The sequence below is a fragment of the Nyctereutes procyonoides genome, unplaced genomic scaffold (genome assembly GCF_905146905.1).
Source record: "Nyctereutes procyonoides isolate TBG_1078 unplaced genomic scaffold, NYPRO_anot_genome, whole genome shotgun sequence".
Classification (NCBI taxonomy): Eukaryota; Metazoa; Chordata; class Mammalia; order Carnivora; family Canidae; genus Nyctereutes; species Nyctereutes procyonoides.
Window position 1 is genome coordinate 3,721,410 of NW_026575023.1, and position 24,333 is coordinate 3,745,742.

The 24,333-nt window shown below is 37.2% G+C and overlaps 1 pseudogene; it reads right to left on the reverse strand.

Moving 5' to 3' along the window:
• Positions 1 to 11,320: 11,320 nt before the first annotated feature.
• Positions 11,321 to 24,244, reverse strand: LOC129521206 (UDP-glucuronosyltransferase 2B4-like; annotated as a pseudogene).
• Positions 24,245 to 24,333: the final 89 nt, after the last annotated feature.

Here is a 24,333-nt window from a genome sequence, read left to right on the forward strand (position 1 = left end):
GGCTCAGTGGTTTAGCGCCTACCTTTGGCTCAGGGCCTGATCCTGGAGACCTGGGATTGAGTCCCATGTCGGGCTCCCTGCATGGAGCCTGCTTCTTCCTCTGCCTGTCTCTGCCTCTCTCTCTCACTCTGTCTCTCATGAATAAATAAATAAAATATTAAAAAAAAATTCCTGCCAGTTTAACAGGAGAAAAACAGCATTTCATTTCTGTATTAATTTGTATTTATTTATAAATTTGAGCATCTTTTCATAAATTCATTTAGCCATTTATATTTCTTTTCCTGGCAATTGCCTTTTCCTAGTCTCTGCTCATACATTTGGGAGTACTTTATGCACATGAATAATACATGTATGAATATTAATGATTTCTGATATATATTCTCTACTAATGATAGGTTATCTTTTTTTATGGTATCATCCTTCATTGAAAAGTTTAAATCTTTCATACATTTAAATATGTAATTAGTTCATTTATGGGTTCTTGATTTTTCTGCTGTTTTCATTTTCAGTTTTTCATAAATTTTTAAATTTTAAAGTTTTTTTTTGTTTTTTACATTTAAATCTGTAATACTCAGATCTAAAATTTGATTTTGTAAGAATATGGCTCTGAGATCTCATTGCATATTGTCCCAACACCATTATCATTGAGTAATCATGTCTGAATGATTTTCCAAGCCTCTTATACTGTATCTATATACGCCTGGTTCAATTTTGGATGCTAGTCTGTTCTTTGATCTACCTATCTGTATTTGCACCAGGGGCCACAGTGTTTTATAACTGTGTATTGTTCACTTTCAATCTTCCTTTTATTTTTGTGCATTTAAGATTATTCCATAATAACTATAACATTTTTATGCCTTTTAAAAATATTTTCAGGATTTTGAATAAATTCATCAAGCCCATTAATTATTTGGAGAGAATAATTTAAATGTTGAGGTTACCCATCCAGGTACATGGTAGTTCTTGCCATTTTTTTTTCATGTCTTTATGTTTTTAAGTAAATCTTTATATTCTCTTCCAGTTTGTGTTACACATTTCTCATTAGGACTATTTTTTTTTAATTTATTTATTTATTCATGAGAAACACAGAGAGGGAGAGAGAGGCAGAGACACAGGCAGAGAGAGAAGCAGGCCCCATGCAGGGAGCCCGATGTGGGACTCGATCCCAGGTCTCCAGGATCATGCCCTGGACTGAAGGCGGCACTAAACCGCTGAGCCACCCGGGCTGCCCTCATTAGGATTATTTTTATTTATTTTATGTTTCTGTTGCTATTGTGACAAATTCTACAATACCTTATGATGGACTTATTTTCTCTTAGGAAATATACTGATATTTATTTATTTATTTATTTATTTATTTATTTATTTATTTATTTATTTTTAGAGGTGCGGGGGTAGGAGGGGTAGGGGGGCAGAATCTTTAAGTATATTCTCCACTGAATGTGGAGCCCAAAGCAAAGCAGGGCTAAATCTCACAACTTATGAAATCACAACCTGAGCCGAAATCACGAGCTTATTAATCCACCGAGCCACCCAGGTGCCCCAGAAATACACTGTTTTAATACTGAGAACTTAAATAACCTGTGATAACTTTTCATTTGTTGTGTTTGATTTTTCTTGATACCATATTACCCACAAGTGAGGACAAATTTTCTTCCTGTGCTCCAAATTTTATTTTTACGTAGTTTTCTTTTGAATTGGCCAGGCCTTCCAGTATAATACTGAGTAAGAGACTAACAACTAAACATTCTTGTCTAATTCTTGATTTTAATGATAATACTTCATTGGGGAAGGGGGAAGAAAAAGAAAGCAACTTAGCAAAAACTTAAGAATTCATCCATGTGGTTAGACAGATAAAATGGTATCTATAATAGGCTTATATTGAAAGAGATGTATCTTCTGATAATCAGCCTTATTTAACCATTTCAGTTTTTGTTTTTGTTTTTTTTTTTTTGCTGATAGTTGTTTATCTCTAAAGCTAAATAATATATAGCTATTTCAAGATTTGTATTTTAGATAATGTACATGTATTTAATAAATTTACCCAACCTTCATAAAACTTACTGCCTCTTTCCAAATCAGCCACATTTTTCGTCTCTATTCCTTCACTGAGAAACTGCAACCACTATGTCTTTTTTTAGAGATAACTTCACCCATCTCTTTATTTTGTGAGATGAGGACATTGGTTCTTCTGTCCTTGCACCTATCTTTGTACCTCCATTAACCTCCTGCCTTCAACTAACTACTCTACAATGTACTGCTTTTACATTGTCAAGGTTAATAACATTTATATTGTTTTGTAACCATAGTTAAAGTTTCTATCCCTTGTAGATTGATTCTTAACAGTCAGTAAATATAATTTGCTTTGCTTTGTATATTGCAACTATTATTCACTCCGAAGCCAAATAATATTGTTTACTTCTGTACGTGTCACATGTCATGACACCCATGCTCCTGAATGGATAATATTCCTAGGGTAAATTTTAATTGCATTTCTTTACTCCTTCACCCCTCTACCCCCATATTTCTTCTTCCTCTTTCTTTGCCATTGCTTCCTCCTCAAACTCCCTGTAGCCCCGCCCCCCCATAATTTTCTTGGTCATGTCCTCCCTTTCTTCCAGTTCTTCAGTCATCTCCTCTTTTATTCATTTTTAACTAAGAGGTCTTCTACCTGGAGCCATGTGTATCTTCCTTCTCCAACCTAACTATACGACTTGGCACAGCATATCCACCAAGAGTCCACTGTTTAGTGGTTCCAATTTCTTTTTGTTTCTTGATTTAGAGGTTTTTTTTTTGGATCAAATTCTTCACATAACTGCTTTAGAAAGTTTAATGGTCATCAGTGCTGTTTACCATATATTTTTCTCCCCTGCACACACCACTTACCTTCCAGGCACACTGTAAGTTTGTATGTTTCTGTTGTCTAAAATTAACTTGCTTTTCCCTTAGTGAAAAAGCCTCTTGTCTTATGTGAGAGTTACCAAAAATCTTCTAGATATGGCAGTTCTGTCAGCCTGGTTTCTGGGATGAGGATAATTTGACAGAACTTTCAGTTTAATTGCAGTGGACATGAAACATAAGAGAGAAGTACACCTTTATTGTTTGAAGACTGGAAGATTTTTGGGTTATTGCAGCTTAACAATATATTTTGATATAGGAAGGATATGTGAGTTTGTTTTAATTTCTAAAATATTTGAAATTGTATTACTTTCTGAATACTTGATAGTTAACTTGGAGAGATATAAAACTCTAGATTAAAAAATGCTTTTCTCTCAGAAAAATAAAGACATTGCTCTGTTGTCCTCTAGCCTTTCTTGTTGCTGATGAGACGCTTAGGGAAGTGCAATTCCTATTCCTTTGCAGGTAATCAAAAGTTTTTCCTTCTCAAATCTTTTAGGATCTTCCATTTATCCTCATTTAAAATTTTATGGTGATGAATATTTTATGCATCCAGCTTGATTCTCCATTGGCTGTTTTTGAAGATCACATTCATGTCTGTATTCTGGAAAACTTCATTGCTTTGTTTTGCTAATTGCTGCTCTTTTTCTTCTCAGTTCTTTTTTTCTTCATTTTATCTTACTTGGACCCCTACCTAGAGTAATACTTTCTCACAATTTCTGTCATTTTTGTCTTTTTGTTTATACATTTTCAGAGATTTCTTTATGTTTCAACATGTCTTGTTTTCATGTATTTCCATTTCAGCTACTATAATTTATCTTCTAGGAGTATCTCTCTGAGCTTATTTTCCTGTGGAAAGCTGCAGTTAAGAAAGGGGCTTGCATATTACTATTTTGTTTCTAGAACTGATCCTATGAAACAGGTGTGTAGGAAAAGGATGAAGGGAAAGCCAGTACCAAGTTTCATTATCATCCTGGTCCCTGCTGTGGTTTCTGTCCTGCTGGGACCATCTAAAGTGGTGTGTAGAATTCTTCTTAGGTTAGGCCACCTAAAAAATGGTAAAGAAGAGAATGTATTATTGGCTTTTGTGTCCCATTTGTCAAGGCTTGCGTATGGTGCTCTCTGCCATATTTGGATATTCATGTGGTCAGCATAGCTTCTTATTAGATGCTCTACACAGTAACAGAGAAACTTGGGGCAGAAAGCAAAATTGTCAGGACAGGTGATAAGTGACAGTGTCTGGTTATCCCTTTAAGGAAATTGGTTGACAATGCAATGGCTGAAGGAAAATGAGAGTGGTGGTGAGGTAGAAATCAATGAAGAGGTAAGGTGGGACAAAATGAATGATAAATATAGTCCACATTTTGCAAACTCTTATCCCTCGGTGCCCTCTATTAAGTCCAATCAATGATAGAGTTTTCAAAATGGTGCCCAAGTTCAGCTTTTACAACAAAGGGGTGTTAAGAAAAAACTTTTGTCCTCATTATGCACCTGGGCCTGAGGGAATAAGTATTTATCATCCTCCTCCTCTATTACCAATTTCATATTTCCCTCTCTGGGCCACCAGTTTGGCTGTTCTAAATTATTAGTGTAATGGGATGACATGAGCCTTCATTCCCAAGTTATTACCTTATCCTTCTTGGATCGTGGTTGCTGTAAGTACACCCTTAAGAGTTATCATTTGGCACCGAGTTCTTACCTCTCTGAATTTTAGGCATTCCTCTACATCTTCTGGGTTGTGGAAAAATCCCTGTTGTTTCTATCCTGGAACTGTGATCCTAATCAGGGTAATTGTCAGAGTCTTTTGTCCCCACTTATAATAACTATTTTCTGTTTCACTGATATGAGTCCAGAATGACCAAGTCATAGGTTTAGTTGAGTAGAAACCTTACTGTGTTCCCTGATAGATTTTTCTTTACCACCCTACCCCCAGAAGCAGAACCCAGAAAAATATGGGGATTCAATATTTTCAGGCTTGTTCCCCCGCTCTAGATCTCAGGATTCCATGGTTCTAGCCAGGGGCTGACTTTGGTGTAGGAGGCCTGTTGAAGTTGTGAGTTGGGTCTCCATTGTAGCTCTGTTATCTTTGCAATTAAATTCTAAATTTGGTTTTCTGCTCCTTCAGAAGAAGTCTAAATACTGCCAAGGAGAACTTCTGACTTTCACAGCATGTTTCGATTTGATATTTGTTTAAACTGAGCTGTTGTTTTCTTTTTACAAGCCTTTTATTTTTTTTATTTTTTTAAAGATTTTATTTATTTATTCATGAGAACACACAGAGAGGATTGAGAGAGAGAGAGGCAGAGACACCGGCAGAGGGAGAAGCAGTTAACTTCTCATGTTAACAGTTTTAACACCAGCAGCCCTGGTGGCTCAGTGGTTTAGCGCCGCCTTCAGCCCAGGTCGTGATCCTGGAGACCCGGGATCGAGTCCCACGTCGGCTCCCTGCATGGAGCCTGCTTCTCCCTCTGCCTGTGTCTCTGCCTCTCTCTCTCTCTCTGTGTGTGTGTCTCATGAATAAATAAATACAATCTTAAAAAAAAAATAAAACTGTTAACAAAAGCCATTTTTGTGGGGTTGCCTGGGTAGCTCAGCGGTTGAGCATCTGCCTTCAGCTCAGAGTGTGGTCCTGGAGTCCCAGGATTGAGTCCCACATCAGGCTCCCTGCATGGAGCCTGCTTCTCCCTCTTCCTTGTCTCTGCTTCTCTGTGTGTGTCTCTCATGAATAAATAAATAAAATCTTTAAAAAAAATTCCCGTTCTATATACTATGTAATTACTATTATGTCCATATAGTCCGTAAATCAGTACTTTACCTTCCCTATTCTTTACTCCTCTATGTGAATCATAAATTGTGATTTTACTGAATTCTAGGAGTGTCACCATTGCACATGTCATCAGCAATGAGATGATTATTGCCAATTACTAGTTAATTGTCCAATTCCCAAGTTTCATCTTGTGGATCTGCTTTTTTTTTTTTTTTTTAAGATTTCATGTATTTATTCATAAGAGACACACAGAAAAAGAGAGGCAGAGACACAGGCAGAGGAAGGAGCAGGCTCCATGCAGGGAGCTGGATGCAAGACTCGATCCTAGGTCTCCAGGACCACACCCTGGGCTGAAGGCGGCGCTAAACTGCTGAACTACCCGGGCTGCCCTGGATCTGCTTTTAACACCTGCACCCCGATGTTTCTAGCAGCCATGTCCACAATAGCCAAACTGTGGAAGGAGCCTCGGTGTCCATCGAAAGCTGAATGGACACAGAAGATGTGGTCTATGTATACAATGGAATATTCCTCAGCCATTAGAAATGACAAATACCCACCATTTGCTTCAACGGGGATGGACCTGGAGGGTATTATGCTGAGTGAAGTAAGTCAATCGGAGAAAGACAAACAGTGTATGTTCTCATTCATTTGGGGAATATAAATAATAGTGAAAGGGAATATAAGGGAAGGGAGAAGAAATGTGTGGGAAATATCAGAAAGGGACACAGAACATAAAGACTCCTAACTCTGGGAAATGAACTAGGGGTGGTGGAAGGGGGGGAGGGCGGGGGTGGGGGTGAATGGGTGACGGGCACTGAGGGGGGCACTTGACGGGATGAGCACTGGGTGTTATTCTATGTTGGCAAATTGAACACCAATAAAAAATAAATTCATTAAAAAAAAAATAAAGCCAGTTCTGGGGCAGCCCGGGTGGCTCAGTGGTTTAGTGCCTTGCCTTTGGCCCAGGGCGTGATCCTGGAGTCCCAGGATCGAGTCCCACATCAGGCTCCCTGCATGGAGCCTGCTTCTCCCTCTGCCTGTGTCTCTGCCCCTCTCTCTGTCTCTGTCTCTCATAAATAAATAAATAAACAAACATAAAATAAAATAAAATAGAATAAAAACAAAGCCAGTTCTGGTACAGAAGATCTCAGTGTTCTTCTCAGAGCCTGAGATAAAGATGAGAATGCAGTAGTGTATTTTGAGAAATCCGAAGGTTACAGGAGTAAGGGACAGGGAAAGGTGCAACAGGGAAGTCCAGGGGAGGTAGGAAAGTCAGTACAAGTATATTACCAAGTTGATTATCCCTGAACATCTGGGCTTTAATCTCACTGAGACCCAGTGAAAAACTGTGTGGAATATACCTGCAAATGACTACCTAGAGGGTAGGAGAGGTTATGTTGAACATACTGCTAGATTATACACATGTGAGTGCCAGGTGAGTTTTGTCAGTAGTTGCATGCAGTCATAGTGAGAATGTGAGAGTTCTGTGCTGTTAGGTTGTAACCGTTCAGAAGCTCCTTGTCCCAGCAAAAACTGGAGGGAAAAATGGACTGAAAAGATACGAGATGGGTCATAAGAGGGGTAAAATATACAAGAGCCTTCCCTTTTTTGTTTTATAGTATATTCTTTATATTAGTATATTATTCTTTATATGAATGAAGTATTTTTGGTATCTGAAGTTACTAATCTTTCATTTCTCAAAATTCTTATGTCAATTCTGAGGGGGTGGGCTATATGTGTGTGTGTCTATTTTAGCCTTACCTCTGCCATTTTATTAGTTTTCTCCAAATGTTTGCTCACCTTTGGTTATCCATTTATAGTTAAGAATGAAGCAATAGAATGATTCCACCAGAGGAGAGGCACCAAGTAACTGATCACTCTAGTGCTACTATGATGGCTGTTTGAACAGATTGGTGATAGATACAGAGATGGTTACATGGGGGCCTAACAAAATGACTCCCTCTAACCACTACTGTGCTAGCTACCACTCATACAAAGAATCTAAAATCTAGCCTGCTAGTGTGTCTATTCTGATTATACATTTGAGATCAGTGAGGCTGCAGACTCCATGGGCCTTCTTCAGCCCCATCTTTGAGGCTGGACTTCTATATAGCTGCCATTTCATAAACTTCATTTTGAAATTACTCATCTGAGGGGCACCTGGGTGGCTCATCCACTAAGCATTTGCCTTTGGCTCCCATCATGATCCCAGGTCCTGAGATCTAGCCCCATCAGGCTCCCTGCCCATCGAGGAGTCTGCTTCTCCGTCTGCCTCTCTTCTCCCCCTGCTTTTGCCTATTTTCTTTCGCTCTCTCTCTCTCTCGCTGTGCACAAGCTCTCAAGTAAATAGAATTTTTAACAATAAAAGAAATCCTAAATATGTAGTTAAAAATATGAGAAAAAACTAGTAGTATATTTGAATTACTTATCCTTTGACATTCCATATATGGAATATGGAAGTTAAAACTCTTAGTTACACAATTCCTGACTTAATGGACCCAGCTTCCTGCATTATCATTAAGTTCATAATCATTTGATTTTTGTCTTCCACCTCGATGGTGCTTACATAATTCTGATTGTAAGCAATATATTTGAAATAAACAATACTAGTACAGGGATTATAAAGATGAAAAAATTGCATCAGTTCTGTCATTCTGTGTAACCACTTGGAGTTTTGTGTTTAAGTTTTTTGGACTTTTTAGACATTTGAAAGCTGCTAGAATCAGTCTTGAAGAAACACATGGATAGTACTGCAATCTTTAGAATTTATAATGGGATTTTTGTGACTCTGCTAAATGTATCTTTATGTTTACATCTTTTCCTAACTATAAGTATTATATTGCTTTATATGAAGCCTTTCAGAATTAAAAGGAATGAGAGAATTCTTGATCACCTGTGATTGGACATAGGTTTATGTATCTGGCTATGTGGTCTATGAATTGCAAAGATCAACTTTGACAAGGTCATTATCTTATTTGTAGAAGTTACTTCATTAAACAAGTAAATTCAAATTCAGCTTAGGTAGTACACACAGAGTTGTGCTTCAGGCTAACGTGTATGTGTAGGGTTTCTCTCCTCAGTCCCCTCCCCTACCTGACTATTTTTCTAAGAAGATATTAATGCAATTGAAGAACATTAATACATTACTTTTTTCTTTGTACTTTGCTATTTATTTTTTAATTTTTAGTGACATAATTATATATTCCAAGTTTAATAAAAATATTCATCGTTTCCTTTCTGGATATTATCATTAGTTTTATCAGTGATTATTGCTAAAAGTAATCTTTGTTGTATAGAAGAATGCTATAAAAATCTCCATATAATCAAAAGTGCTAAGTGTGCCTCATTTCCATCCGTTTATTTTTTTTTTAAGATTTTATTTATTTATTCATGGGAGAAACAGAGAGAGAGAGAGATTGGCAGAGACACAGGCAGAGGGAGAAGCAGGCTCCATGCAGGGAGCCTGACGTGGGACTCGATCCCAGTTCTCCAGGACCACGCCCTGAGGTGAAGGTGGTGCTAAACCGCTGAGCCACCCGGGCTGCCACATCCAACTGTTTAAATACATCTCTTGTCAGGCAGAAGACCTGCTCTTAACTTGGTTTCTTTTTTCTTTTTGTGATTCACTTTGTAAGTTGTGTTCTAAGTCTAAAGGCTCTAAGGGGATCCCTGGGTGGCTCAGCGGTTGCCTTGGGCCCAGGGCGTGATCCTGGAGTCCTGGGATTGAGTCCCACATTGGGCTCCCTGCATGGAGCCTGCTTCTCCCTCTGCCTGTGTCTCTGCCTCTATCTCTCGGTGTCTCTCATGAATAAATAAATAAAAAAATCTTAAAAAAAAAATAAAGGCTCTATTGCCAGTATTTGAAGGAAAGCTTTGGAGACCTTTTTGCTATTTAAATACTTTGTTATGCATGGACTTCAAAAATTGTTACAGTATTTGGCTCTTTATGCCATCTGCAATTTATATTTCTATGTGATGTGAGAAAAGAATTAATAAAAGGTTATATAAGTTTCTGTTGGTTTTTTTTTTAAATATATTTATTCATGAGAGAGAGAGGCAGAGACACAGGCAGAGGGAGAAGCAGGCTCCCTGTGAGGAGACCGATGTGGAACTCATTCCCAGGATCCTGAGATCATGACTTGAGCCAAAGCCAGACGCTCAACCACTGCGCCACCCAGGCGTCCCTAAGTTTCTGTATTGATATCCTCAGTATCCCAGGTATTAAAGGAGTTAGAAATATTTGACTTGACAAGGTAAGGCCAAAAAATGGGAGATCTTATTGGAGGGGGAGGGAAATCTAACACTATAATCCATAGGGATTGGACTAAATCTCACTGGGCCCCACCTATCATTATTACTCTGCTTTTTTTGGTGTCTTCCTATCCAGTTATAAAGAGTTGTTCAATAAAATGAGAACAGGAATTCAGACATCCAAAGCTTTGGGGGGAAAATATCTTTAGTCCTTTTAACCAAAGATTTTACTGGTTGCATAGTTTTAGGTAGGAAGCCAGTTAGAACCATTCAGAATTCCTATAACAAAGGAAATTTACAGGAAAGAATATTTTTGTGTGAACTACAAACACAAGGACTTGCTTGAACACTGTGTTAAGGGACTTGACCAAACTTTAACTTCTCTTCCATTTGTACTTAGGTCATGGCTTGTGTCCTTAAAAATGCCCCCACCTTCCATGTTGAATCTTTGCTCAAGAAAATGTGATCCTGACAACAACACATACATTGTCTAACTCATCTTGCCATGCCATTTTCAGTAATTTTCTACTTACTCTGTGATTTTCTGTGATTTTCCATTTCCACATAGCCCCCCAGGATCTTTTTTGTTCTTTATCTGCCATCCCTTAAAAACATCAGTCACCTTTGTCTTAGTTGGAGTTGAACTCGGTTTAGAAGTTTCTTTTTTTTTTTTTTTGAGATTTTTATTTATTTATTCAGTCAGAGAGAGCGAGAGAGAGGCAGAGACACAGGCAGAGGGAGAAGCAGGCTCCATGCAGGAAGCCCGACGCGGGACTCAATCCCAGGTCTCCAGGATCACACCCCGAGTTGCGGGCGGCACTAAACCGCTGCGCCACCAGGGCTGCCCTGAACTCGGTTTATACTGTGATCTCCCCTGCTACAGTGGTATGAATAAAAATTGTCCATTTTTAACAAGTGTTCAGCTGTGTTTTGCTTTGTCAGGGACACATGTATTCTATTTGATTGATTTTACATATACAGATGTTTTCTGAAGATGTGTAATAAAAACAATCAGGCTTCTTAAGTCAAAGACTAAAGCTCTACTGAGTTTTTTTCAGTTATGAAATTATGTCAGTAGTAAAGTAGAACTGTTTGAGGATTTATAAAATTAGAATTATAAGTAGAATGTAATCCATCTTTATAGGTACCATGCTCTCTTTGGTTTGATGAACAGAATTGAAGACTCTCAAGAAGAATATTGAAGGAAGTAGTCAAAAAATATATAGGGCTATTTCCCTCTTAGGGTAGAATGGATTAACTAACAATATGGTTAGCCAAGAGTAAACATATTGGGTGAGGTACAGGTCTTATATGGAGGAAAGTCTGTCACAACTTGATCCACAGTGGTTGAATTAAATGAAGTGATCTTACTTATGCTTACTATGCCTACTATGTCTCAAAAGTCTATTCCCCTTCTTTTCTTGAACTTTTGACAACAAAACAATATTTTATGACGAGGAAAGTAACAATTGCCACAGAGGCCAATAGGAGCCCAGTCACATCCAAAGAGTGGTATTGGAACCAGGTGAGGTTGTAAGAAGCTGGGCATAATGGGTGCTTGGCTCCTTTGTGATGAATGGCAAACTCAATCCAGAAGACTGCTTGATCCAGAGGCTTTGTAAGCTGATTATGATGAACGATTGATAACCGCATGGCATTCTTTATAGCTGAAGGGAAATCAAATAATTTGTAGAACTAGAAAAAATACATAAGCGAAATTTTCATGTGGATGATAAAAATGAGTGCCACATAACACTAGAAGAAAAATATTATTTTTTTTAGAGGCAATTACAGAGATTTTTATGGACTGGAATTTGTTGGATATCTAGGACTTGAAGCTGTAAAGAAAAACAAGATGGGAGATGACAAGTATTTCTAGCTTAGAAAGTAGGATGATTTAAGTCCCAAAGGCAAAAACAAAAAACATCTTGACACACAAGTTTTGAATTATCCAGTAAGGAATTATTAATAGATCTAATAAGCAGGTTTCAAAATACTATCATAATCCAGAGATAGGAGACAAATCCATAATGAGGTTCAGGGATGTGTCCAGGCAGAGCTGATCAGGAGCTGGTATTGACCGTATAGCAGTAAATTAGTGATTACCAGCGTGGAAGTGGATTGTGTTCGTTTGAGTCTTGACTCTGACACCTTGTATGCTTTTTTTTTTTTTAATCATTTCTGTTCTTCAGTTTTTCACTTTTGAGTGGATAGGAATGGTATCTTATCTGATTATTTTGAGGAATAATGTATTGACAGGAGTTCCTGTCATTTGTAGACTGTGTTTGGTATTGTGGTTTTTCTTGTTAGTACTGTCATTTTAGAATTTGGAAAGTGTTCAACATTTCACTTGAGGGCATTGCCAATTGCATTTGTTTCTACTGTTGAAATGATCATGGACTATAACAGACAAGGAAGAGAAGGGTGAATAAAGAGAGAGGGCTTACAAACTAAATCATGAAGCGCTATAGTCCAGCACTGTAGCAATAACCATGGAGGTAACCTTTGTCCCTGTCCTGTGAAAACCATGGTGACAGCACTGGGTTTTTGAAAGGAGGGAAGTAATCCTGAAACATATTTGTAACAGTTACTTAATCTCTACAAAGAATTGGGTACAGTGTGTACCAATATAATAACATTCACTATTTAACAGCTAATAAGTTTTCATTTTTGAGCACAGCTTAACCTTGTTAAACATTTAAAAATGTAGAAAGACATCTATTTTAGAAAGATGTGCTTTCACATAAAATTACCAATTGAAAACTACAGTCCTTGGAAAAACAAGATACGTGCTTCTCGTGTACTTATTTAGAATGAATAACAGTTGGGCTAAATTAAAATTAACATTGCTTTTGAAATGCGAATGTTCACTATGATAATATAACCAAATAATCTCAAAATTTATTATTTATTTATTTTAAAGATTTTACCTATTTATTCATGAGAGACAGAGAGTGGCAGAGACAGAGAGAGAGGGAGAAGCAGATTCCTCCCAGGGAGCCTGATGCAGGACTCAATCCCTGGATCCAAGTCATGCCCTGAGCCAAAGGCAGATGCTCAACTGCTGAGCTACTCAGGCATCTCTAATCTCAGTTTTATTTCTAAAGTCATGAAACAAAAAGGGGAAAATATATATACATAACTATGTTAATAATAGGAAGAGTATAGCAAATTAATGTATATCCTCAAATACTTTGGAAATGAAATATTTCTGGTCCAGATAATTTGGCTTTTAAATAGGAATATTCCAATATATCTCTTCCAAGTTACTTGCTTTTTGATTTTACAGTTCTATCAAATAAAACAAGAATAACCAAAATTACTAAGACTATAACTGCATTTATAAGTAGTATTCACAGGGACGCCTGGGTGGCTCAGCACTTGAGGATCTGTCTTTGGCTCAGGGTGTGATCTTGGGTCCAGGGATCTAGTCCCACATTGGACTCCCTGTGAGAAGCCTGCTTCTTTTTCTGCCTCTCTCTCTGTGTCTCTCATGAATAAATAAATAAAATCTTTTAAAAAAGTAGTATTCACATCGTTTTAATTGGATAAATTTGAAAGTTGTAGTTCTTTATCAGTGATGGGATCAAAATATTAGCATAGAAAATTTGGAAGTGTTTAATGGGAATTTGAGATTGATAATGTCATACTGGTTTACAGAAATAAACCACTTTAAGAAGAGTTTAAGACAGTTGAGTTCTCATGTTGAAAGTCATAATTGTGCAGATTAGTACTGTTATAACATTCACGGTTCCTTCAACTTAATTCTCAGTGCTTCCTTTTAATCTTTCTGTTAACCATTTTTCTGATTCATTTTATTAAGTCAAAATCTCTCTACTATCCTTAAGCATCTTACAAACTTTTCCTGTGAAACCACTGGTAAAAACTTACTCTGACACAATGTAAATTGATGGCTGTCTTCAAAGCATTGAGCAAATCTTACTCATAATTTAATTGTTTTCGTATCAGGACTCATTGCTGCCTGCCTGGCTTTCATATGAGCATCTCTCTAGAAATAATATCTAGTAAAAATAAATAAAAAAAAAAGTTGTACCAGTGAAGGATCATTAATGAGTGTCCTCAATGCATTGAGCAAATCAGTACTTGACATTAGTTCAAGTTCAAACCAACAGTTGCTCCCTTGGCCTTCATATAAAGGATGTTATCAGGTTGACCCTCAAACAAAGAAATGCCCACTGTAGGGGATACTGTGATAGATGGCCTCATAGAAGCTGTTGGTTCCACCATGAGGTATAAAAGCTTTGGTTTTTGGATGACATAGGATTGAGTGAATTTCACTAAAATTATTAATTATACGTCTTTGAAATGAGAAATGAGCCTTATAATGCACTGAATTCAGAGGCAGTATTTTAGATAACCGTATACATGTGAAACTGCATTTAAATTGCTTTCAGAACTCAGAGCAAGAATCATGTAAGTCTGCTAGGGAGGTAGATGTGACATGTCACAAGATTGGCAGGTGAACAAACTGAAAGAACATTTTGGATAAAAATATGTGCAAAGGTGGGGGCATGTTAGAGACATTGTCAAAGAAATGGTGAAGTCATTGAGTTTGATTATGAAGGGTGTCAGGGCAGCAGGAAGGGTGATGATGGTGGCGGTACTGGAAACAGGAAGAAAAAGCTACATTTAATCATAAAATGTATTATTAATGAAAAACATTATAGATTTTTTCCTATAGGAAATGGAGAATCACTGGCAATAAAAGAGTTATTTTTCAATAGTGTTTGAAGTACCTCTGCATGTAGGAGAAAGATAAGTATAAGGAGATACTTAAAAGACAGCAAAAAAAAAAAAAACCGCAACAATTTAGGATGTTAATGAAAAATTCATCTATGAGAAGTAATTACACCCAAAATAAAAATATTTTGATTCTGGCCATAAGGAGTGTGACTGTGTAATAAAATGCCAACTCATATTGTTTTCTTGTTTTTCCTGGGACTGGAAATAATACAAAGAACTTAAGTTTTATTTTTTAGTATTTCAATAATACTCAATAAATTTGTTTTTTGTTGAGCTATCATTCTGCCCGGGGGTTATCAGCTGTTACTCATGTTTTCAGTATTTGTTCTCCTAAGTCATACCAAGAAAGTCATTCAGGGGGACTCACTTACGCAACCGAGTATTGGGTCCTGAGGTTTCTGGTTTCTTCACATCAAATCTCCATAGAACCTGTTAGGTAAAGAAAATACTTATTCTATGAGTTGAACTTCAAAGTTACAGCGTGTTAGAATTCTGGAGAGATTTAAAGATATCTAATTAAATGCCTTCCACATGACAGATGAGGAAATGAAGACAGGAGCTTTTAGGTAATGAGAACCGATAAAACACTGATGTAATAGAAATGCTTATATAACATGTACATGTTTTTCATGTTCAGGTATAGAATAAAGTCATGGCATTTCACACATCATGGCATAGACAAATCATAGTGGCATAGATGACAAATTCAAACATTAAAGAAATTATTAGGCAGTCATGATTGTAGTGCAGAAAACAGTGGCAAATTAATCTACACATTTGTTTTGCTTATTATTAACCTCTATTTCTTTTTGACTTATAGAAGGGAATTTGCTTATATCTACTTGTTTCTCAAGTTCTGACATTGAAGATTTACATCTTTTGATGTTCAAAAGGCTAATGTATGCAATCAGTTGCTTGTGAGAAATATTTGTGTTTCCTTATAATTTATTAATAATTTTGCTTAGTAAGTATCTCTTAGATCATAAATTGTTAAACACTACCTCCAAGAAAAATTTCAGTTGATAATTTTTGACATGAACCCAGAATATTATCACTATTGCTAGGTTTGGGAATTCTTTTGATTTAGAAAGAGTTTGTTGGTAATTCATAAATAACAATGTGGCTGTTGGAAAAAATTCCAGAATCGGAATGCTAAAATTTATTCAGCTTTTAACACTTCAAAAATAAGGCATAAAACATTGACAGTACTGATTAATATAATTTATTTATATGCCAGTACCAAAATAAAGTGCCAATTTTGGAATTCCCAAGCAATCTGCATAAACAGGATTATGATTTATTAGTGTTTAACTTCTTTTGTTACGTAAATGTTAAGTAACTTCCGATTTTCAGCAAAAAATTAACATCGGTGATTAGGTGAAGATGCTATCAGATAGGAAAAAGATATTTTATTTTATTTTATTTATTTATTTATTTTTAGATATTTTATATATTAGTAAAACTAATACATTTTATGAAGGAGGCATCTGAATGCTTTTCATGCCAGTCTTCCTTCTGCTTGACTCCTTTTATTCCCTTCTTGAATCAGTAGTAGTTAATCTGATTGATTAGAAGCAGAGTCCATTTGAAGCCAGATTTTATAATGCATAGGGTTCTCCTTAGGACAGGACCCATCTCCACCCTTTATTTTTATCTTCCTTTTTTTAAAAATTTTTTATTTATTTATGATAGTCACACACACACACACAGAGAGAGAGAGAGGCAGAGACACAGGCAGAGGGAGAAGCAGGCTCCATGCACCGGGAGCCCGACGTGGGATTCGATCCCGGGTCTCCAGGATCGCGCCCTGGGCCAAAGGCAGGCACCAAACTGCTGCGCCACCCAGGGATCCCTATTTTTATCTTCCTATCTCAGACTTTGGTAGGGCCCGGCCAACTGGAGCAGACCAATTTTTCTTTTTATAAATCATTGTGGCTGGCTTGGGCACCTGGACACAGTTTGGTGAGCTCTGGCCATCCTTTTCTGAATAGCACCCTGAAAAGACACTGAATGGGCATATCCAAAGTTTAGGGAAAATAAAAGAGGGCAGGATTACATGGGAAGCGCAAAAACTGCATGACCCATTCAGATTTTTATCAATATTGCTTAATATTGTGCTGGGACAGCTACTGTTAAAGTTTAACTTTTTCCTGATAACATCTATAGTGTGTACAGTGCCTTCAGGAATCCTTCATTGAAAAGGAGCAAATGACAAGGCAAAATTCGGTGATTTTTGTACCTGCTCACAATACCACTATCATACCAAAATTTCGTACTACCCCCTTTATATATGTATATCTAAGGATGTATATCACCGTTTAATGTCAAAGTTATTGTCAATAAAAGACACCCTCTGACTACTTTAGCATCTGCTGTGTATGTTTAGGGTTTTTTTTTAAGGTTTTATTTATTCATGAGAGAGAGAGAGAGAGAGAAAGGCAGAGACACAGGCAGAGGGAGAAGCAGGCCCATGCAGGGAGCCCGACGTGGGACTCGATCCTGAGACTCCAGGTTCGCGCCCTGGGCCAAAGGCAGGTGCCAAACCGCTGCGCCACCCAGGGATCCCCATGTTTAGGTTTTCAAACTGATATCTGAGGGGCACCTGGGTGGCTTAGCAGTTGAGCATCTGGCTTCAGCTCAGGGCATGATCACAGGATCCAGGATCTAGTCCCTCATCAGGCTCCCTCTGGGTAGCCTGCCTTTCTCTCTGTATGTCTCATGAGTAAATAAATCCCCACCCCCCCAAAACCCCTGATATTTGAGATAAATTGTATAGTTTACCTTTCTTGTAGGGATTGTTTGTAATCAAAACTTTGTTACAGAGTTTGACTCATTTAGCAGTTGCTCACAAAAGGTGCTTTCTCTACCTTTTGTGGAATCTGGGCAAGGGCTGATGCAATCACATTAGCTCTTTGTTCTGTCCCGTTAAGGACCGACCACTGACCCCGGAGTAAAAACCACAATACCATTTTGTCCAGAACTCTGGGCAAACTCTTCTGTTTCTTTTGAACAAAGAATTTGTTCTATCATGAAAGAGGCACAGCAAAGCAAACGCTATCGAAAGGATTACTATAAACTAATTGAGAAAATCAAATATAGTCAGGAATTAAAGCAGCATCTGTGTTTTTTAAAATTGAAAATTGCATAATGTATATGAATGTTACCACCTTGTACGTAAGTATACAGTTCAGTAATGGAAATATATTCATTGTGCAATCAATCTTCAGAACTGTTTTATCTTCTAAAACTAGAAGCCTATGCTTATTAAAAGAATTCTCTATTTTTCTTTTCCCCAGCGCTAGGCAGTTCTCATTCTACTTTCTGTTTCTATAAGTTTGACAAGTCTAGAAACCTCTTGTAAGTTGAATTGTATAGTATTTATCTTCTTGTGACTGACTCATTTACTCACAACAGCTTCTTCCACGTTGTGACGTGTTGAAATTCTTTCCTTTTAAAGACTAATATTCCGTTGTTTGTATATACCACATTTTGTTTATTAACTGCTGGTGGCCTCTTGGGTTGCTTTGGCCTCTTGGACTTGTTAATATGCTATTGTGAGCATGAGTCTGCAAATATCTCTTCTGTATCCTGATCTCAGTTATTTTGGATATATACCTAGAAGTGGAATGGGGTGGGGGGATCATGTGGTAATTCTGTTTTAACTTTTTCAGGCAACTCCTTACTATTCTCAGTAATGGCTGTTTTTTAACAGACCTAAGTCCTCAGGTTCTTGAGAAAGAGATATGTGCACGAGGTCAATTTATTATCTCTCTTTGTACAAATGAGTGTGTGTGTAAGCAAGAAATGAAATAGAACCTGTGTACAATAGTGAGGGGGAGACAGATACTTTTAGACAATAATAGACAATATATGTAGATTCTTGGAAGCAGGCCACGCAGCAAGATCTTAACTTACCTTTAATTCTTTATTGTTACAGTTCTACTAAATCATTTGTGTTTATTCTAGGCAGATTTTCTGGAGAATTATTTTAGTCATTAGTATTTCATTTCCCTGACTTATGAGCACTAAGAAAAGGTTACTTATGATTAAAGTAACTTTATCATTATCTCAGCCCTAGAGTCCTTTATTCCTTACTTAAACTTTGTCAAAATTTCCCAAACGCTTTCCATAAATTACTAATTGCTGACATTGAGGGGGGTGATATTGTACTTTGGAATTTCTGTGAAATCATCCTACGAGTCTTCTTTATAACCCAGAGATATACTTGTGTAGTTGCATATTTGAGTGACAATATTACTGGGTTTGTTTACATACGATGCCCTTTTGCCCTGAAATCATATTGTAAAATTGATGTCTCATTAGGATGTGCTCTGTGTAACTGGCAGTGAGGGTGGGGCCCTGGTCATCACCACAGTGAGTGCCCTGGGGAGCACTTGTACCACAGTGGGAGAGGTACAGCAGGGTTTTCTTAAGCAGAGATGTGGTCACCCTCCTGAGTAGCTCAGTTCAAAGTATATAAAACTCCTGCTGAAGATGTTTGCCTGGAATTGTTTCAGAATCATTCTGTCTTGTCCCTGATCCATGGCAATTAAAAAAAATTATTACTTTCTATGCTAGAATAATTCCACATTGTTCAGTGTACTTTCCTACCAAAGGGGAAGAAAAATGTAGAGGAGCAACAGTTTCCTGGGTATTCAGTCAAAGCCAACCTTCCTTCCTTCCTTCCTTCCTTCCTTCCTTCCTTCCTTCCTTCCTCCCTCCCTCCCTCCCTCCCTCCCTCCCACTCTTCCTCCCTCCCCCTCCCCCCCTCGAACATAATGATCTAGTTTTCCATCATAAAAACTATACATACTTGATCATCCTAATCATTGTCATAAAACCTCTTTTCAAAATCATTTTTACAGAGAAAGGAAACAGTTTTAAACCTCAGTGGTCTAGTAGACTATATACTGTAGAGCATTCTTCAAAAGAATAGTTCCACCCTGATGGCATTAATTTTAATATGAAGATACTGAACTTTCCTGTGTCTCATATAGTGCATCCGGGTAGTGTGTGTGATTCCAGTGACCTGTGGCAACAGTTAAGATGACCTATTTTCAGTGTTTTGTTTCATTAGCCTAAAACTTCTTCATCCATGCTGTGGAAGATGGTTCCCTAGAGTATTATAGTAATATATTCTCTGCAGATTAGTCACTGATATGAACTAGTTGCTCTCATTTCCTGACATTCTTATGAAAATAAGCTTATTGCAAGATAATTTGCAAAAATATAAAAAATTGCAAAAAAGGAAATAAGATTCACTCATGCTATCTGGGAATATGCCTGGTTTAAAATTTGTATGCTTTATTTTTTAAAAATTGAAATACATATAACGTGCAACTTAAGGTACACAACATGTTGACTTGATACATTTATATATTGTAGTATGATTGCCATTGTAATTATAGCACCTCTATCATGTCTCATAATTATTTCCTTTTTTTGTGGTAGGATAATTAAGATCTAGTCTCTTAGCAAGTGGGGGGATTATAATACATTATTTTTGTATTCACTACACAGTGCATCAGTTCTCTAAGACTTATTACTGCTAGTTGCAAGTTTGTACCCTTGAACAGTATCTTTCTTATTTCCCCACTTGCCAGGGTGGTTAGCCCCTGATAACTATCATAACCATTCTGTTTTTATGAGTTTGGCCTATTTAGATTCCATATACAAGTGATCATATAGTATTCATTTTTCTCTCTTTTTGAAAGGATAAACAAAATTGACAAACCTTTAGATAGACCAAGAAAAAAGACTCCAAAAAAAATTAGAAATGAGAGAGGAGACATTATAATTGGTAATACGGAAGTGCATAGGATCATAAGAGACTACTATGAACAATTATATGCCAACAAGTTAGATAACCGAGAACAAATAGATAAAGTCCTAGAAAAACAGAACAGACCAACACTGAATAATGAAGAAACAGAAACCTGAACAGACTGATAATGAGTAAAGAGATTGGATCAGTAATCAAAACCTCCCAACACAGAAATTCCCCAAGAACAGACAGCTTCACTGGTGAATTCTACCAAACATATAAAGAAAAATTAATTCCAGTCCTTCTCAAATTCTTCCAAAAACCTGAAGAGGAGGGAACACTTCCAAAATCATTCTCTGAGGCCAGCATTACTTGATACTAAAGCCAAATAAGGACACAAGAAAGAAATCAATATCCTTGATGAATATAGATACAAAAATTCTCAACAGAGTATTAGCAAACTGAATTTAAGACCATATTAAAAAGATTACACACCATAACCAAGTGGGAGTTTTCCTGGGATGAGAAAATAGTTCAACTTGGAAATCAGTAATAGTGATACATCACATTAATAGAATGAAAGATAAAAATAACATGATCCTCTCAATAGAGGCAAAAAAGGATTCGACAGAATATAGTATCTTTTCATTAAAAAAAAAACAACGTACTAGATATAGAAGGAACACACCTCAGCACAATAAAGGTTATATATGGCAAACCGATAATTGACATTATATTGTGAAAATTTGAAAGCATTTCCTCTAAGATCCGGAAGATAAGTATGCTACTCTTGATACTCTTATTAAGTATAGTGCTACAAGTCCTAACTAGAGCAACTAGATAAGAAATAAAAGGCATCCAACTGGAAAAAAGTCCCTATCAAAATGTCAAAGACAGGGGCACCAGGGTGGCTCAGTTGGTTAAGGGTCATATTCTTGATTTTGGCTCAGGTCATGATCTCAGGGTTATGAAATAGAGTCCCAAGTTGGGCTCTGTGCTGAGCATGGAGCCTGCTTACCAGCCTTTCCCTCTCTCCTCCTCTTCTCCCCACTCATGCTCTCTCTCTCTCAAAAAAAAAAAAAAAAAAAGTCAATGACCTTCTTCAAAGAAGTAGAACAAACAGTCCTAAAACTGACATGCAACCACAAAAGACTACAAATAGGCAAAGCAACCCTCAGAAAGAACAAAGCCAAAGTCATCACACTCCCTGATTTCAAACTGCATTACAACGCTATAGTAAATAAAATAGTATGGAACCTGCATAAAAATAGACACATAGACCAGTAGAACAGAATACAAGAGTCCAGGGGCACCTGGGTGGCTCAGTCAGTTAAGTGGCTGGCTCTTGATTTTGGCTCAAGTCATGATCTTGGGGTCCTGGGGTCAAGCCCTGTGTTGGGCTCCACGCTCAGCAAGGAGTCTGCTGGAGGATTCTCTATCCCTCTGCCCCTCCCCTACTCATGTGCATGTACATGCATGCTCACTCTCCCTCAAATAAATAAACCTTAAAAAAAAATACAAGAGTCCAGAATCAAACTGTATATACTGTCAACTAATATTCAGCAAGGGAACAAGAACACCCAATGGGGAAAGGATGATCTCTTCAGTGAATGGTGTTAGGAAAACAGCGTATTAATGTAGAAAAATTAAATTTGATGCTTATATTACACCACTCACAAAAATTAACCCAAATATATCAGAGACTTAAACATGAGATCTGACACCGTAACATTCCTAAAAGAAAACATAGGGAAGAATCTCCTTGATATTGCCCTTGACAGTGATTTTTTTTTGGACATGAGATTAAAACCACAAATGACAAAAACAAAACTGACAAGTGGGACTACATCAAACTCAATAGCTTTCACACAGCAACAAAATGGAAAAGCAACGTGTAGAATGGGAGATGTTTTTTGAAAACCATATAATGGATAAGGGAGTTAATATCAAAAATATATAAGGAACTTGTGCAACTCAATTATAAAAAAATCTGATTAAAAAATGGGCAGAGGAACTAAATAGACATTTTTCCAAAGAAGACATCAAAATGGCCAACAGGTGCTTGAAAAGATGCTCAGCAGCACTAATCATCAGGCAAATGTGAACCTAAATCACAGTGAGCTATCACCTCATGCCTATTAGAATAGCTATTATCAGGAGGTGATAAGTATTGGCGAGGATGTGGAGAAAAAAGGGTATCCTTGTACCCTGTACATGAGACTGTAAATTGGATCAGTCACTAATGATAAACAATATGGAGATTCCTCAAAAATTAAAAATAGATCTACCATATAATCCAGCAATGCCACTTCTGGGTGAAAAGAAAGAAAAACAGGATATTGACCAGATATATGCACTACCATATTTGTTGAAATATTATTCCCAACAACCAATGGAAACAGCCTAAGTGCCATTTGTGACCACCGGGATGGATTTCTAGGACATTATGCAAAAACTTGTATGTTTTCATTCTAAACTTTATTCCTGTAATTAAATCTACCTTATGACATGTTTTGAAAATTTCAATCCTAATTTGTATTCTTTTTTATCCTACAAGAAGATTGTGATCTATTTATCATTTTGCCCATTTTCAACTAAATCGCATATTACAGCTAATTTAGTGTAATTAAGCATTCTTTGATTAAACCTATTATAATGGTGTGATATACACACATATAAGTTGTTTAATAATTACATAATTTTGGATATTTAGATTACTTCCAGTGTTTACTTTTATGAATAATTACCCCAAATAGGTTTTGCATGTCTTGATTATTTTTTTCTGTATGTTTTAATGAGTATATTATGAAGTCAAAGCCTATAAAGCATTTTTAAGATTCTTGATGCATTTTGCCAAATGTCTTAATTCTTTAAAAATGGTACAAAAAAAATTGAACACCAATAAAAATTAATTTATTAAAAAAATGATACAAAAATTTTCTGAGAACTTAATGGAAAAATAAGTAGTTTGGAGAAACCACTTCTTTATATATTCTTAACAATCACATGGATTCAAATCTTGTTTTTGCAACTTAACAGCAGCTACTATTAGTTATTATAATATTTATCCTTCTGAAATTTATCCTTCTCGTCCCTCTCTTCCTCCTCTTTTTCCCCTTCCTATTGAGTTGTTTTCAAAATTGAATGAGGAAATCTTTCAAAAATGAGGTTAGATAACATAGAAATTTCACTAATCTTGTCTCAGTTTTTGACTCTTCTGAAAGTTATAGATAGCTTAAACAATTTGCAGTCAGAGCTATATTTTGCTGCTCTATACCCTGTCCCTGGGTCCTAACTCATGGTTTCAACCCTTTATTGCTGGGGCCACTGCTGCTACTTTGAGCTTCACCCCTGAGTCCTAACTCAGGACTTTGAACTACCATTACTAGGGCCATGCTGGTGCTTCTCTGCAACTCACCCCCTTGGTCTTGACATGTGGCTTTAGGGGCTATTAATGGATATGTGCTGCTGCTGCTCTAGGACTCTTTCTGGCACCAGAGTTGGAAATTTGATCTACTATCCTCAGGCTGTGCTGCTAAGTGTATCCTGTCTACCTGGGTGCAGGCCATTGCTGAACCCTGTCATCTAAGGGCTTGTGCTACTACCATACCCTTGCTGCCCTCCTGGGCCCAAGTCACTGAGGCAAACCCCAGACACAGACCCCAGTTCCACAGGAAATCTGCAGATGCTTGCACCTCTGACTGGCACCACTGTGACAGCAAATGTACTTGCATGCCATGGCCAGAGCAAGGTAGTATTTTTGCATGAGCCTGATCCCAGTACCTCAGCCCTGCTGCCATTCTGAGTGCAAGTGCACCAGACGTGGTGCTAAGAGGGATTTCTTTGGTTAGAACTATCTACCGTGTACCCAGCAGACTTCATCTTTAGT